A 15,858-nucleotide genomic window follows, 5' to 3' on the forward strand; every position below is an offset into this window, starting at 1 on the left:
CGACTGCCATTGAGAATTAACGTGATTGCAGACAGAGAATATCTCCAAGTATTGATGCTCCAGCTTTCTCTCTGTAATATTCCCATCTTTTGTGATGTTGTGTGTGTTTGTGTCGCTTAACTGGATACATCAACTCAATTTTTTTTTTTTTTTTTTTTTTTGTATTATTTGATTTTACCTTAATGTATTTTTCCTTTTGTTGTGTGCTTTATTTTCAAATATATATATTTTTTTTTTTTTAATTTTTTTTTTTTTTCAATAACTGGATGAAAGAATTTGTTCATTTATTTTATTTTGTTTTGTTTTATTTTAGCTTGTCCTGTGGTTTTGGTGCTTATTTTTGTGTCTTTGAAGTTTTGTTTTCATTTATGTTTGTATTCATGTTGACTAGTTGTATTAAATGACTCTCACATAACTTTTCAATTTCTATGACAGTTTCTATTTTTCTTTATATAATTATATATGAAATGTTTTGTGTCTGTTCCCTAACTGGATTAATCAACTTAATTGTATTATTTTTATTATTATTATTATTTTATTTCATTATTTACATTATGGTATTTTGCTGTGTTTTGGTGGTTTGTATTAACTTTAGTATTTAGTATTATTTTCCTTACCTTAATGAACCAATTTGTTTATTTAATTTAATTTTAATTTAATTAAATTTTTTATTTAACTTGGATGAACCAACTTGTAAATGTATTTTATTTTGTGTCTTTGCTTTGTCTTCAGTTGTATTTGTAAACATGTTGATTAATTGTGGATCACATGACTTAAGTTTCTCTTGCTCTGTGTAGGTAAATAATGGCTAATAAAATGCTGTGTATTCTAATGCAACATTTGTTTTGCAAGAACACGCAAATCACAATGTTTACTCATACAGTAGATGTTTTGCCATTTTTCCACAGCTTTGGAGACTCGCCAGTGAAGAGCTTGGCACTGCGATGAATGTGAACGCTGGCAGATTCCTCCAGGTATGACGCTCCACCGTCCTCTCTTGCTCATGAACGCATGTTATAGATTCTCACACTGATACATCAACATTACACCCGCTAAAACGAGCCTCTTTTTCTTTCTTTCCAACTTTCATTATCTTAAAACCTTCCCGAGCTCACAGTCACACTACAAACACTCCCATAAAGCACTGCTCTCACTCTTCAACAAATAATGGAGTGAGCGCATCCGAATCCAACCACCCCTCGCCCAAACCGTAATTTTGTTTAGCCATTTCAAGGCCACCAGTGACACTAATAGCCGTGCTTGTTTCCCCATGACTACTTTTAGGCGGTCAACACACTCCATCAGCTCTCTCTCAAGACTCCATTTGGACTTTCATCTTCAAAACCCATTTTTTTCCTCCAATATCCACCTTATTTAGCGCCGGCGAGTGTGTTTCGTACCAGCCAGGGTTGGATACTCGACGTCTCTGTCCATTAAATGCAGCCTAGCCTATGGCCTACTGACAGACATCAATGTAGGTTGAGAGTCTTTGGCTGCAGTTGAATATTTTTAGCTTTTGCCCCTCAGAAGGCTTCTTAATTATCCGGATCAAAGGTTGGGAGAAGGCGTTAAGTGTCGGGAAGCCTGGCTAGCTAGCGTTGCTCTTTGATCAATCAGATGCTAGAGCGTTCACTAAATTGTGACTGACACCGAGCTGCCTTTTGAGTTCATTTTTGTAGAAATAAACGCATTGTGCCTTTCGTTTACCTGGGTAAATGCTGGAGAACAGAGCTGTTTGAAGTAAGCAAAAGATGTATGTCATTTCTGTCGACTTCCTGCTGCAATAGCCTCCTCATAAAAGGCTTTCTCGCTCACCCGAGGCCGGAGGAAAGAGGTTCCTAATCTTACCTGAAAGAAAACGAATTTGAGCTGATTATGTGAAGTGGAGCAGGGTCAGGCGCTGTAGGATGTGGTTTATGCCCGAGATGTTGAAGTGAGCTCACTGTGTGCGCGTCTTACTCTTTGTTATTACACTGAAAGCCTGTAGCGAGTGCTGGATATGGCGGTTTGGTTATTATCTGAAATGCGCTCTCTCTGAGTTTCCCATCAGCCCCTCCAGGAACGCATGCTGGATGTTTAACTTCATCGAGTCGACTTAAAATCACAAAATCAAGCATCTTTGAGCACTTTCAAACATTTCATTCAAGAACTTGTAAAATGTTTCTAAATATTTGAATATTTTTATATATTGGTTTTACTTTTTGCTTGTTGATGCTTTGTTTTCAATTTTCTAACTTCTGTGTTTTATTTGCTCTTATTTTAATTTTATTTTAGCTTGTGCTGTGGTTTTGGTGCTTTTTAAAATGTATTTTTGTGTTCCTCAAGTAGATTTATCAACTTGTAAATGTTCTTGTTTTGTTTTACTATTACAGTCTTTTACAATCATTTTTGCACTAATAACAGAACCTTCATGTCATTTTTCAAAACTCTGGACGCAAATCCCAAAACATTCAATATTTGTAACACAGGCTATCCATTGTTCAAAACTTTGCATATTGCGTTCATATCTTTAAAGAAGCCATGCATTTGCAGAAGCAATAATGTATTATGAAATATCATAGGAATATTACTTTAGCTCATCCACACACAAGATACCCATAGTTTCACTCTGTAGTTGTTTGTACAATCATTAAATATAGTTGTTCAAAACACATGGTGCAGCTTTCTTTATGGTTCTACACATTCATACATCACTGTAATAGACTAGAGAGAAAAGTACAGACACTGGAATCATTCAACAGAATTTGAAAATTATTTATGAAATAATCAATTCACAGCAAGTTTTTCAAAAACTTTAAATAAGAAAAAATGAGATAAGAAAAAACTACAGTAGGCCTACAGTAAAATGTCAACTGGAGTGTTCCTCACTGCACCTCTATGTTTTTATCAACCCTGTCTTGTAGATTTGGCCACAGGTTCTCATCCACATCATAATGGATGTTTTCATTAGCTAAACATCTTGGGGGGGGAAATCCAGGCCTGACATGGGTCTCCTTTGATGTCATTGCACATATCATCTATGGCCTTGAGAAGAGTGACTTGTTTGTGAGGGGGTCTATTGTGAACCCTCCACCTCCATGTGGAGAAAAACTCCTCAGTTGGGTTACAGTAAGGAAAGAGGAGTATGGGGTAAATACAAGGTGATAAACTGTGGATGGGCCTGAAACCATGATTGCTGTCAGTGCCGTCGCTAGGAATTCTGGGCCTATTGCACTGATTTTGCTGTGGGGTCCCCTCAAAATCACATTCAGTGGGGGGTGGTCAGACCCCCAGCGAACATCGTTCTGGGCCCTTCTCAACCTCTCCTCCATGTCTTGGCCAGGGTAAAGCCTGCCTCATCCGAAAATATGAATGGCTTTCATCAGCTTCCAGCTCTATCACCCTCTAAAAAGATATTTACTGTATTGTAGGCAAAATAAATACTGATAACAATGATATAGAATTTTTGGGAATTTTTATTTTTTTTCTCCCAACAACAGGCATCTTGAAACTGATCATACCTGAACATACTCAGTCCTCAGTTGCTCTCATAATCTAAACATTTAATATTGTTCATCATTTTCCATAAAAAAAACTATGCTTCAAGAGTAATGCAACAGTTACTTAGCATTTTGAGCAGTTGTATCAGTTGATAGTTAGATCATTGTAATGAAATTAATAAACACTCAATTCAGATGTAATGTGTGAGTTGCGTTTTGAAATAGTAATACTTTGATGTTAAGTTGTGTCATTTTGAACCTGTGATTTTAGTTCAGTGAACAAAAGATCATGTGAATTGTATCCAAGCATTTGGAAAAAGTGTTAAATGTTTTGAAAAATGTGTGTTAGTGCAAAAATAAGTGTGTTAGTGTAAAAAAACTGTATTTCATTTCATTTTATTTTAGCTTGTGCTGGTTTTAGTAGGGATTTTTATGTCTTTTTTAAAGGTTTTGTGTGTTTCTTAAATAGATTTATTAACTTGTAAATATTTATTTTTTTATTATTTTTGTTTTCAACTTTTGTATTCTGTTTTATTTCTATTTCATTTTAGATTGTGCTGTGGTTTTGGAGCTTTTTAACTTAAGTATTATAATTTTAATGGGGGATTTTTTTTTTTTTGGTTTGTGTGTGTGTTCCTTAACTGGATTTATCAACTTGTAAATATTTTATTTTATTTTATTATTCTATTTTTAACATGTGCTGAAGTTTTGGTGCTTTGTTTTCAATTTTAATATTCTAATTTTTGTTTTTTATTTTTTTTAAAAAGTGTGTATTCCTTAACTGGATTTATCTATTTGGAAATGTTCCATTCTATTCTGTTCTGTTCTGTTCTGTTCTGTTCTGTTCTGTTCTGTTCTATTCTATTCTATTCTATTCTATTCCATTTTATTTATTATTTATATTTTATTATTTTTGCCAGAAAATAGTTTACATTATACAGCATATGAGTTTCAAAAAGATGTAATCATATCTTTAAAATTATTAACTCAATTAATTTGTGGCAGTTTCACTATGACTTAATTATTCAATGCGAATTTACTGTCGGATATCCAATTATAAATTGTTTTAAATTGTAACTCTTCTAATCAAATGTGTATTTAAAGGGACAATTAAAATTGTCATCATTTACTCACCCTCATGTTGTTCCAAACCTGTATAATTTTTGTTTGTTTGTTTGTTTTTTTGCTGCTAAACACAAAATAAGATATTTTGAAGAATGTTGGTAACCAAGCAATTTCTATTCCCCAATGACTTCCATTGTGTTTTTTTTTTTTTTCTTTTTCCATATGGAAATCAAAGGTGGCCAGCAACTGTTTAAAGGGGTGGCTGACTGGTTTTTTTCTAGGATTGATTGTGTTTATGGGGTGCAGTCTAACATATGTTCATGCTTCGTGTTTTTAAAAAAACACATTATTTTTCACATAATTTATCTTTATTCCACACCTCTCTGTCCATTCTCCTTTGAACGCTCCGATCATTTCCTGCTTTTATGAAGCCCCTCCCTCAGAAATACGTGATGGTCTCTGATTGGTTAGCTGGTACAGTGTGTTGTGATTGGCTAAACCACCTCTAGTGCGCATCTAAACGTCCCGCCCCTCACCTCAGTGGCTCACGCTCCGGTTGTATTGTAAACAATGGCGTCGTCAATATTGCTTACCAATTTGAGCCTGATTGAGACGCAGAGGATATTAGTGAAGAGGATCGCGCAGAACCTGTATCTCATACTTTTAGATACGCTGTTACTTGTAAATGGTATTGCTTCTGTTAGCTTTTAATATACGTTTTTATCCTGATTAAAGATTAAATACAGCACGGCAACCACACACAAGTCAATGTATAAAGCTTCTCATTGCTATGTCAAAATAAGTGTATAATTGGAACAGTTCATTGTTGGAGCTGATCTGACGATCTGAATGAGAGAGAGACAGAGAGAGAGAGAGAGAGAGATGCAGAGTGTGTGCAGAGCAGAGAGATGCAGAAGAACAGTATTAAGAACCGCTGCTGTAGAACATTGATTTTGAAACTTGTGAATCCATTAGAATCGTTAAAAGACAGAATCACGATTCATATATGAATAGATTTTTAGGCCCCGCCCCCTTCGCTGCATGTTCCCCAGGGCGGGGTTTCTCTGGGTTTGTGATGTCACAAACCCAGGAAGTAACTCGTTGTAGTCCCTATGAGCTGTTTTTGTAGGCATTATACTGCCATAATTTTAAAAGACGATATCTCCGTTTGCATTGAACTTTCAGCTTCATAACTTTGCAGATATTGTTTATGCTCAAACAGCAACATTACTCACTAACTAACATTAAAAAAGTGAAATCGCAGTCAACCACCCCTTTACCCTTACTCTTCAAAATATATTTTTGGGTGATCGCTTTAACTCTCCTGCTAAAGAAGCGTTAACACGTCCATGGCACTAAAACTCTGTGTGTTTGCTCTGTTAGTTGTGTACAAGTTGACTAGTTGTGGATCACATGACTTCAGTTTCTCTTGTTCTATATCCATAGAGACAACAGAAGGAAAATTTCACAAGCGGCATCCCAGTGCAGCTGCCGTGTGTAGTAACCTGTAAAACATACAGTATATGCATATCTGCACTTCTTTTTTTCTGTCTGAAAACAGTTACACAATCCAGTTCTGAGGTCTGGCTCGTCGCCTGACGGCTTGCAGAACCCCAGAAGTGTGCACATATGGGACGGATAAAGAGGGTGTTTCTTGTGGTATGTGCTGATGTTGACACCTCTGATGTCTGCTGGTGTAAAGTTGCTGCTGAACGGCGAATCTTCATGCTCTTCTCCTCCTGCTCTTCCTGTAGGCCTCGCAGGTATGCGGAGCTCAGCTGCTTCCAGGCCTCTCTTCTGACCTTTCCCAACATGCACATGGGCTTTTATTTACTTTCAACCGCAGACTGATCATGCATGCTTCTCAGAGACGAGAGGCCTGGATGTTTGAGGAATGAGAGCTAGGAGCTGCTCTAGTCTTACCTGAAATAGGAATGCATGCTTTATCTTTAAAACAACACTTATCCAGCAAAGGTGTTTAAATACGAGACCATCAGCATAAAATTTTGCAATTTATTCTGGTCAAGAACTGCCCACTTAGACAGAAAAGTGACACGTAAAGTGACCGTCACATCTAGTCATGTAGGTGAGGGTGATTATAAAATTAATCATAACACAATAATAGACCAGCATTTTGTGTGTGTGTGTCTTATTTTAGGTTAGTTTAGTTTTATAACCAGTAAACCGCTTGCATAATACAGCATAGGGGATTCCAAAAAAATGTAATTGTGGTACATTTATATTACCTTTTTTTTATTATTAATAAAAATTTTAATATGTAAAAACTTTAATTTGTGGATATTTCACTATGACTTAAATATCCAATAAGAATTATAATTATTAAGAATTTTTAAAGAATTAATAAGAATTTTTGTTTTTGCGTGGTGTTTTTTTTAACTTCCCAAAAACTAACAATCATACTGTAACTCAGAGGCCTTGCTGTTTCTGCGAGACGATAACTTAAGAAGCTACAGCACAGCCAGTGCCAGATGCTTCCTAAAAAAGCCGTTGTATTGTCCCTTCAGCTCCATGACAGACCCTGAGGAAACATTATGATAAGCTCTCAAGTTTCTATTAATATCATAAAAGGATCTGGTTCAGGTCCTGCGCTGAAAATGTCAGGGTGGGGCTTTTTCTTCTTTATATGAATATATATTCATATATTCATCCATATGCTTCCCGCGGTGCTTCAGAGATTTACATGTTTTTGGAGAGCCGCTCCTGTGGGCCCCTTAAGCTTTAGGGCCCCAACTGTAGGGAAGTCAAAGCAAGGAGTTCGAGAGGGACAATGAATTGCATTTACATTAAGAACGGACTGCGTCGGAAGGCATCTCACGGGACTTTGTACTTGTTTATGACATGTAGATGGGTTATTTTGTAAAAGAATGACCTTCTAAGCTCTTTTCCTGCTTCCCATCTGTCCTGTTTTTCCTTAGTCTTGTTGTCTTTGTCTCTGCGGTCCATGTGACGGTGCAGCGGAGTGGGTCGGTGGTGCCGGTCCGTTCACGCCTGAGCGCTCCGAGCGCTCATGGTCATTATCTGACCCCAGCCTCTCCTGCAGCTGCACCAATTAGTTTTGACCCAGAAGGAATTTCAGGAGACAGAGGCAGAGACAGGCATGCTTCCATACAGCTCCGTGAGAGGATGCTCATCACACACACTCACACACATGCTTGTGTGTGCAAGCCTAAGTGCTTTTCAGAATTATTTTGGAGTGCAATTATTTTATTTTAACAGCACATTTTGAGACAAACTTGAGCTCTGTTTTAAAATCTAGTGAGCCACCTTGCTGTCTTCTAAGGCAGCATCCTGATTCAAAGCTTTTACGTGTTTTGGATCACTTTAGTTGTTCCGAAATGAAGTGCACATGAGATTTTACTCAAAAGAGTCTGATATTTCCAAATACATCACACACACAAATGTTAGACTTTAAAAATGTGTGTGTGTGTGTGTGTGTGTGTGTGTGTGTGTGTGTGTGTGTGTGTGTGTGTGTGAGTTTGGGGGTGGGTGTGGGTGTGTGTGTTTATATATAACTTTTATTTTTAAATACATGAATGAACAGGTGTGCTTTAACTTAAATTCTACACATGTTGCACATGGTAAACATATCAGAACCGCAGCAGTCATGTGCTGAAGTCCCCGTATGGTAAATGGTAAATAATTTAGGGGCCCTTGGCTGACTCACAGTTTGCGTAATGAAGGCGAGCTGAGAGCCAGCAGGCCCGTCCCGAATGCTGTAATGCTAATACTCTAATCTGCAGCCATTAGGGAGCAGCAGGGCCGGCCAGTTTCCTTCATGAGCAGGTGGATGGACAGACTGCGGCCGCGGTTAAACAGCCACATCATGACGGTAATGAGGAAGCTAAAAAACCACTTTACCTGCAGCGTCCAGGTGGCAGCGAACCTGTTTACCGTGGGAACACAATCTGCAATCAGCAACTGGAAAAAGAAATCAACTAGGTTTTTTTTGTTTTTTTTAGCTGATAGTTGAACTTATAAAGCATTAAAATAACATATAAACATAAACCTCAAAAAGTCAAAAGTGTGACTTTAAATTTATAAAACCTTAATTTTATATATGTATGTATACACACACACACATACACACACACACACAATGATAATAATAATAATGATATTATAATATTATTATTAAAAATAATAATGATTAAAAAATGTAATGTGCTGTTATGACATTTTTTTCCCAGCTGTTTTCTGGCTAAAAAATAAAATAAAATATAACTCAGCTAACTGATGTCAGTTTTAATACTTAAAATAAAAAATAAAATAAAATAAAACATGATTCAGCCAGTTGATGTTTAATGTCAGTTCTAATGCATAAAATAAAATAAAATAAAACAAAATAAAATATGATTCAGCCAATTGAAGTTTAATGTCAGTTCTAATGCATAAAATAAAATATGATTCAGCCAATTGATGCTTAATGTCAGTTCTAATGCTTAAAATAAAATAAAATATAAATAACATAAAATAAAATATGTACAGGTTAGAATGACAGCTAGATTGACACAAACAGACTCAAACTCACACACAGTAATGTGATGCGGATATCTATGTTTAGAGGTCATGTGCTCGAATGATGCCTGACAGTGACGCATGAGAAATGATGCGTTGCCGTGTCCCATCATGCCCTCTGTCTGTAGCGGCCAATTCAGTTCACCATCTCCCTTCAGATTTAAACGCCTCTGAAGTTTCATTCTGAATCCTGAGAGTGTTGCATTAGTGTTTGTTCTGTTAGTGTGAATACAGCACTGTAATCTTTTTAACACATTTGTTTTAGAGTGTAAGTTTGGTTTTCCTTGTTGAAATAATTTTTCCCCCCTTTAGCAATCTGTATGTGTCTGACTTAAGGAACAATCAGTAGACATGCAAATCCTGACATGGGAGATGCACTATGACATAAACGGCATATATTACCATAACATGACATATGCATTTTAAATAGATCAAATTAATATGTCCTTGCTGTCACTCCTATTGCATATTTCTATACCTCCAGCTCAGGGTCTGTCAAACAATCAAAGAGCCAAAAGAGCCTCATTTGAATTTTATGCATATATGGCTGTGAAGCATATCTTTCATTAAGAGATCAGATGTGATCGGATGTTTTTGGTAATTAAAGAGTGCGTATATTCATATAGGGCATCATATAAGTGCATTAAGTGACGTGTAATGTGTAAACTCATCTCTGTGTGTTTGTGCCCGTAGGCCGTGTCCTGCTGTCCTGTATCCGATCGGCCTGTTCGGTCACGGATGAGTGAGCTGCCCTGCTCTTCTGCGCTTTCTGGTTGCCGGTTGTTTTTGATGCCCTCGGGGCGCCATAGCAGTGAGGACATATAAACCAAGAGGACGGGAGAAAATCAAGTCCTTTTACCACGGTTTAGTAGTGTTTTATGCATGATTTGGATCAGCAACAGCAGTATGATAAAAGACGTCAAAGTTCAATAAATAGTTAAATACATTAATCAGAATACATATTTTTTTCCCAAGTAATATAGCCTAGAGCCTCATTTAAGCTCTCATGATCTGTTTCCTGTGAGATATGATCATCGAGTGTCAGCAAACTGGAGGCTTCTATATGATTGTGTTTGCAGCAATATAATAACCTAATAATGCATGGAAAAAGTCAGATAGATTTAGATTTTGTATTTGAAAACAGTTTTATCAGCATTTACGACATTTGCATTTGCATTGTTTGTAGCAAATTTTACATTAAATGGACATAAAACCAGTAAGAATAAGATGTCATTTCATTTGAGCATTTGTATATAAATGGTATATAAATGTATATAGATATAAAAATTGCACAATGCATCAGGTCATGAGTAAGGTGAACTATTATCAATGCGTGAATCTAATATATATATATATAATAAGATAATTACACTGTGAGATGACCATGATGTTAAATGGTGTTAATGATTAGAATAATAATTTATATAAAACTATTTTTGTAGAACACTGTAAATGCACACCTGTGATTAAAAACTAATTTAACATCATGGTCATCTCACACAGTGTAATTATCTTATCTTATCTTATCATCTTATATATATAAGATAATTACACTGAGTGAGATGACCATGATGTTAAAGAGACTCCTTAAGATCATTTTTTAATCACAGGTGTGCATTTACAGTTTTCTATGAAAAAATGTATAGTTTTATTTTAAATTATTGGAAAAGGAATTAAGATGAATTTCATGCAAAATCATGACTGTAAATGTTTAACCACCTTATTTTGCAATGCTGAAATAAGACATTTTCTGTCAGTGTGCAAGAATTGTGATTCAGTATTTTTATTAATGTGCAGTCATCTGTAAAACTATTTGCGCTTCTTTATATATATATATATATATATATATATATACGATTATAAATACAAGTTTGCAGTATCAAGCAGCATAACAAGCTGTTTTGTACAGCTTAATATAATAACAGGTTAATAACTGAAGCAAATGACACCGGAAGTGTCACACATTCAAGTTAAAACGGATGCTTCTGCTTTTACATTAAAAGCAAGGTGGATAGAAAGAGACATAAAATGGCACAGTAACACATCAGTAAATGAGGTACATGAGGTACATGAGCGCAGAGACCAGAGTGGCCTTTACCCCATCACCCCAACGGCCTCCTCCAACCCCCAGCTCACGGATCACTCTCTCCGTACCCCTATTAATTGGCTGTCAAAAATGTGCCGAATTAACGGATTAACGACCCCAGTTTGTGAATCTTGAAGTTCTGGATGGAGATGAGGTAGACCCCCGCCCATGCCAGCCCACAACACTCCCCCCTCCTTTGCTTCCTCGTGCGGTATTGCCACAAATCTGTATCCAGGACATTTGAGGGGATTGTGTTTCATTAGTTTGATTTGAGCGGACAGCGCTAAGCTGCTGTGGGGCTCTGCGCTGACAGCTAATTACAGGAATCTGCCTCGTCTACTGATAGAGAACAATGGGCTGAGATGAGCCTCCTTCGCCAGGGGGAATGACTGCATGGATCTTTATACATTTAATCTACATCTGAATATGTGAAAAATAGTCAAATGCACCGAGTGCATACGGTAACGGACCTGTTTGTGAAGCAAAAATGGGCGGTTAAGTGAACTCACTTTTTTCTCAAAGATAACAAATCAATTATGCAGCTCTCTTCATGTCAAGCAAACAGTAAACTTCCACCGCCAACAATATCTCAGGTCATTTTAATGCTAATTCTATGAGCAGTGCACTATAGAAGCTTATTTCCGCCACAGAATAAAAATGTTTTAAAAAAGCAACTCTTGAGATTGTAGCTCTTAACTTTTAAAGTCAGAATTGACAGATATAAACTTGCAATTCTGTGTGGAAAGTACGATTTGTGGAGTATAAACCCGCAGTTATAATTGTGCTTCGTGTTTCTGCCATGGAATTTTAAAAAAATATTTAAAAAGTAATTGCAACTTTTTTTTTCTAAATACATAAGTATATAAGTTAAATTTGCAAGATATAAATTTAGATTTGTGAGATATAGCTGAATTTGCATTTCCGAGAGAGACTGCGAGATGTTAACTCGCAGTTGCAAGATATAGGCCTAAACTCACAATTCTGAGAAGAAAAGTAGCTACAAATTGTGAGATACTCACAATTGCAAGAAAAAAGTTAGAAATGTGTTTTGTGTTTCCGCCACAATAAAAAGGTAATTGCAACTCATAGTTCTTTATCTGATCATTTTTTTCGCAATTCCAAGGTTTATATCTCATGATTCTGTCTTTTTTCTAAATATAAAGATACTTTTGCAAGATATAAACTGAAATCGTGAAATATAGGCTAGCTCACAATTCTGAGAAGAAAAGTACAGTAGCTACGAATTGAGATACTCACAATTTTGAGAAAAAGTTACAAATGTGTTTTCACCATACAATAAAAAACGTAATTGCATCTTTTTATCTCATAATTCTTTATCTAATTTTTTTTTTTTTCTTTTGCAATTCCAAGTTTATATCTCACAATTCTGAGAAGTAGCTATGAATTGTGATACTCACAATTGTGTGGAAAAAGGTGTAATTTGCAACATTTTATCTCATAATTCTTTATCTCATAAACTTTTCTCACTATTCCGAGTTTATATCTCACAATTCTGACTTTTGTTCGAAATATAAATATAAATATAAAATCAGAACCATGAGATGTTAACTCGTTCTTACGATATATAAACTTGCAAAAGTCAGAATAGTGTTTTGTGTTCCCATCACATAATAATAATAATCATAATAATAAAGGAAATTGATTAAAAAGCTACTTTTTAGTCTCACAATTTTTCTCAAATGCGAGTTAGCCTTCCACCAGACATAAACTTGGAATTCTGAAAGTCAGAATTTTTTTCTAAAAAATAAATACAATACAATACAATACAATACAATACAATATAAATAAATAAATAAATAAATAAATAAATAAATAAATAAATAAAAATTAAATTGTAAGATTGCAATAACCTTTTTTTTTTTTTCCTGTGACAGAAATAAGCTTATAGTCCACTGACTAAGCAGACAGTAAAACAATGTGTACACTCTTAAAAGTAAAGGTGCTTCATGATGCCATAGAAGAACCATAAGCGTGTAGGCTAATGCTTGATGTGATGCCAGTGCATACACGTTTAAAGAAGCGGGCCGCATCCGTGAACGGCTCAACGGGCCGGCGAGGGTTAGCGAGGGGTGCAGTCCTGTCAAGCACGCGAATCTCGTGCTTATAACCTGAAGATATTCCCCTTCAGCATCCTGGGCCGTCCCTGTCCTCGTCTTCAGATAATCAACATTAAAACATGCCGCTCCATTCATGTGGACGCTTTCCCCCTTAAAAGAAAATTAAATAGATTAGCACAAACGTCAGTAAATCAAACGACACATTACGCTCGCTACATTTGAAGCGGCCAGCGCGCGCATGTCAAAACAATCCAATTAGCTGCGTTTCCGTCCCTGACATATTCTTTTGTTATGTTTTCCCTTTTTCGTTCCTCTTCTTCTTTTTTTAAAGCTCACGACGTTTCAAACTAACCTTGCTCTGTGAAATATTTGCTTGCCGATTGCACCACAGCGCAGCGCTGTCACACGGCATGCAACAATGTTAATTCTACAAGCTGTCCCAAACTCCTACGTTTTTGACACACTTTTGCCAAGTTTTTTGTCTCCAGCTTCCAGGTAGCACATGTCTGAGCTGCCATCTGAATCTCCTGACACGCTGTCAGTGAACGGCGGAAAAAACCTCCCTGAGATGGAGACATTTCAACATTTCTTTGCATGCGGCCAAAAGCTCAGGTCAGTCCTCCTCCTCCTCATTGTCTCCTGCGTTTTTTATGGTTTCATCATCAACTCCTTGTGATTGAGAAGCCACTCTGCCCCCTCTCGCGCCGCGGCCGTCGTTAATGTCACTCTGTGTCAGGGTGACTAAGCCGTGCAAACCGTGGTGACCCGTTTGGTCTGAGCAAAGGGTCTGCTAGTCTGTCGGCCACGGGGTCAGCCATGCCACGGCGATGCGTTTGAGTGACAGCTCGTGTGGGGGGATTGTTAGTGAGATTTTCCTGCATGGAGATGCCCTGTCATGGGCGGCATAGCGCTGCCAGTGTCAGCCGGCCCTGCGGCGCCTTCGTTGGGACACTGGCTGACAGGTGAGCTGTACAGTGGCTCCTTGGCCTCCTAATTGCAGCCCCTGGTCCTCCATCCTGTGGAGCGATAGGGTGGCGGAGGCTGACTCGTGCCCAGCTGCCCTTCCCTGTGCCAGGGATCGGTAAGGTGACCGTTGCACCTCCCCGGAGCCAAGTCTGGACATGCAATGATAATATGACATGAGGACCAGACACAAACATGGCAGGTGTATTTGATGGGCAAACAAGGGCTTGGACACGTAGGAAAACGTGCATGCATGGAAATGTTGTGCACTTTGGCCGCTTTCTGTTGGCATACATGCATGCATATATTTGACACACATTTGCCTTATGTGTATGAGGCCGAATGTATATCTGTACACAATGCATGAGTTTAGTACACTCAACTTATACATGCGCATGCATGAAAATGTGTACTTTGGCATCTTTCTGTTGGCATGCATGCATGTATATATTCAACACATTTTCCTTATGCATGAGGCTGAATGCAATATAAAAGTAGCAAACTGTTTAATGTATATCTGTACACAATGCATGAGTTTAGCAATGAGTTTAGTACACTATACAAAGTGCATTTAATCTGCATGCATTGGAAACGTACCTGTGCAAAAACATGCTCGTGCATTCTTAGAAACATTACAAACTTTGTCAGCATGCATACATTTGACACATTTGCCTTATGAGAATGAGGCTGAATGGAATATAAGAGCAGCAAACTGTTTAATATATTTGTTTAGTTTAGTACACTAGGCTTATACAAAGTGCATTTCATGTGCATGTGCAAAAACATGCATGTACGTATATTCATGGAAATGTTGTGCACTTTGGCAGCTTTCTGTTCACATGTATGCATATATTCGACTCATTTGCTTTATAAGTAAGGCTGAATGGAATATAAAAGCAGCAGACTGTTTCATGTATATCTGTACACAATGCATGAGTTCAGTGCACTAGACTTATACAAAGTAAATTTAATTTGCATGCATGGAAAGCATGCATGTGTAAAAACGTGCACGTGTATGCATGGAAATGTTCACTTTAGCAGATTTCTATTGGCATGCATGCATAACTTGCCTTATGAGGCTGAACAGAATAATAAAACAGCTATTTAATGGATGTACACAATGCACAAGTTTAATACACTAGACTTAAAGTGAATTAATTCATTCTCAAAGAAGCAATGATATTGTGTCTGTTTCAGATGTAAAACATGAGACCAGGTAGATTTACGTTTTTCTGTTCAAGAGACATATTTGTCAAAAGAGACTATTAATGAATTCCCCAGTGGGTTTTTGCATGTAAATGAATGTCATATGAATATGTATGTTTCTACAGAAGCAAAGAAATTATACTTCTTTTATCTGAAGCAGAAGACAATAGAGTGAAAGGAACTTTATTTGTCTTTTGCACAAGTAATGGTTTAGTGCTTTAAATTGCTTTTAATGCAAAAAAATGACAGTAAGCATATTTCATGTGACGAGCTTTGAATCTATCAAGATATTTATGGCATTTATGAAACATTTGTCTTTATATTACAAATATACATCATCGAATACAGAATATTCCTGATGTAAGACTTTTGGACGTGGCATTTTACACAAGAAGCAGATCAGAAAAATGAAAATCAAAGGAACATTGCATTGTAGTTTGTATGA

Source organism: Onychostoma macrolepis, chromosome 08 (assembly GCF_012432095.1).
Source record: "Onychostoma macrolepis isolate SWU-2019 chromosome 08, ASM1243209v1, whole genome shotgun sequence".
In the NCBI taxonomy this organism is placed as follows: Eukaryota; Metazoa; Chordata; class Actinopteri; order Cypriniformes; family Cyprinidae; genus Onychostoma; species Onychostoma macrolepis.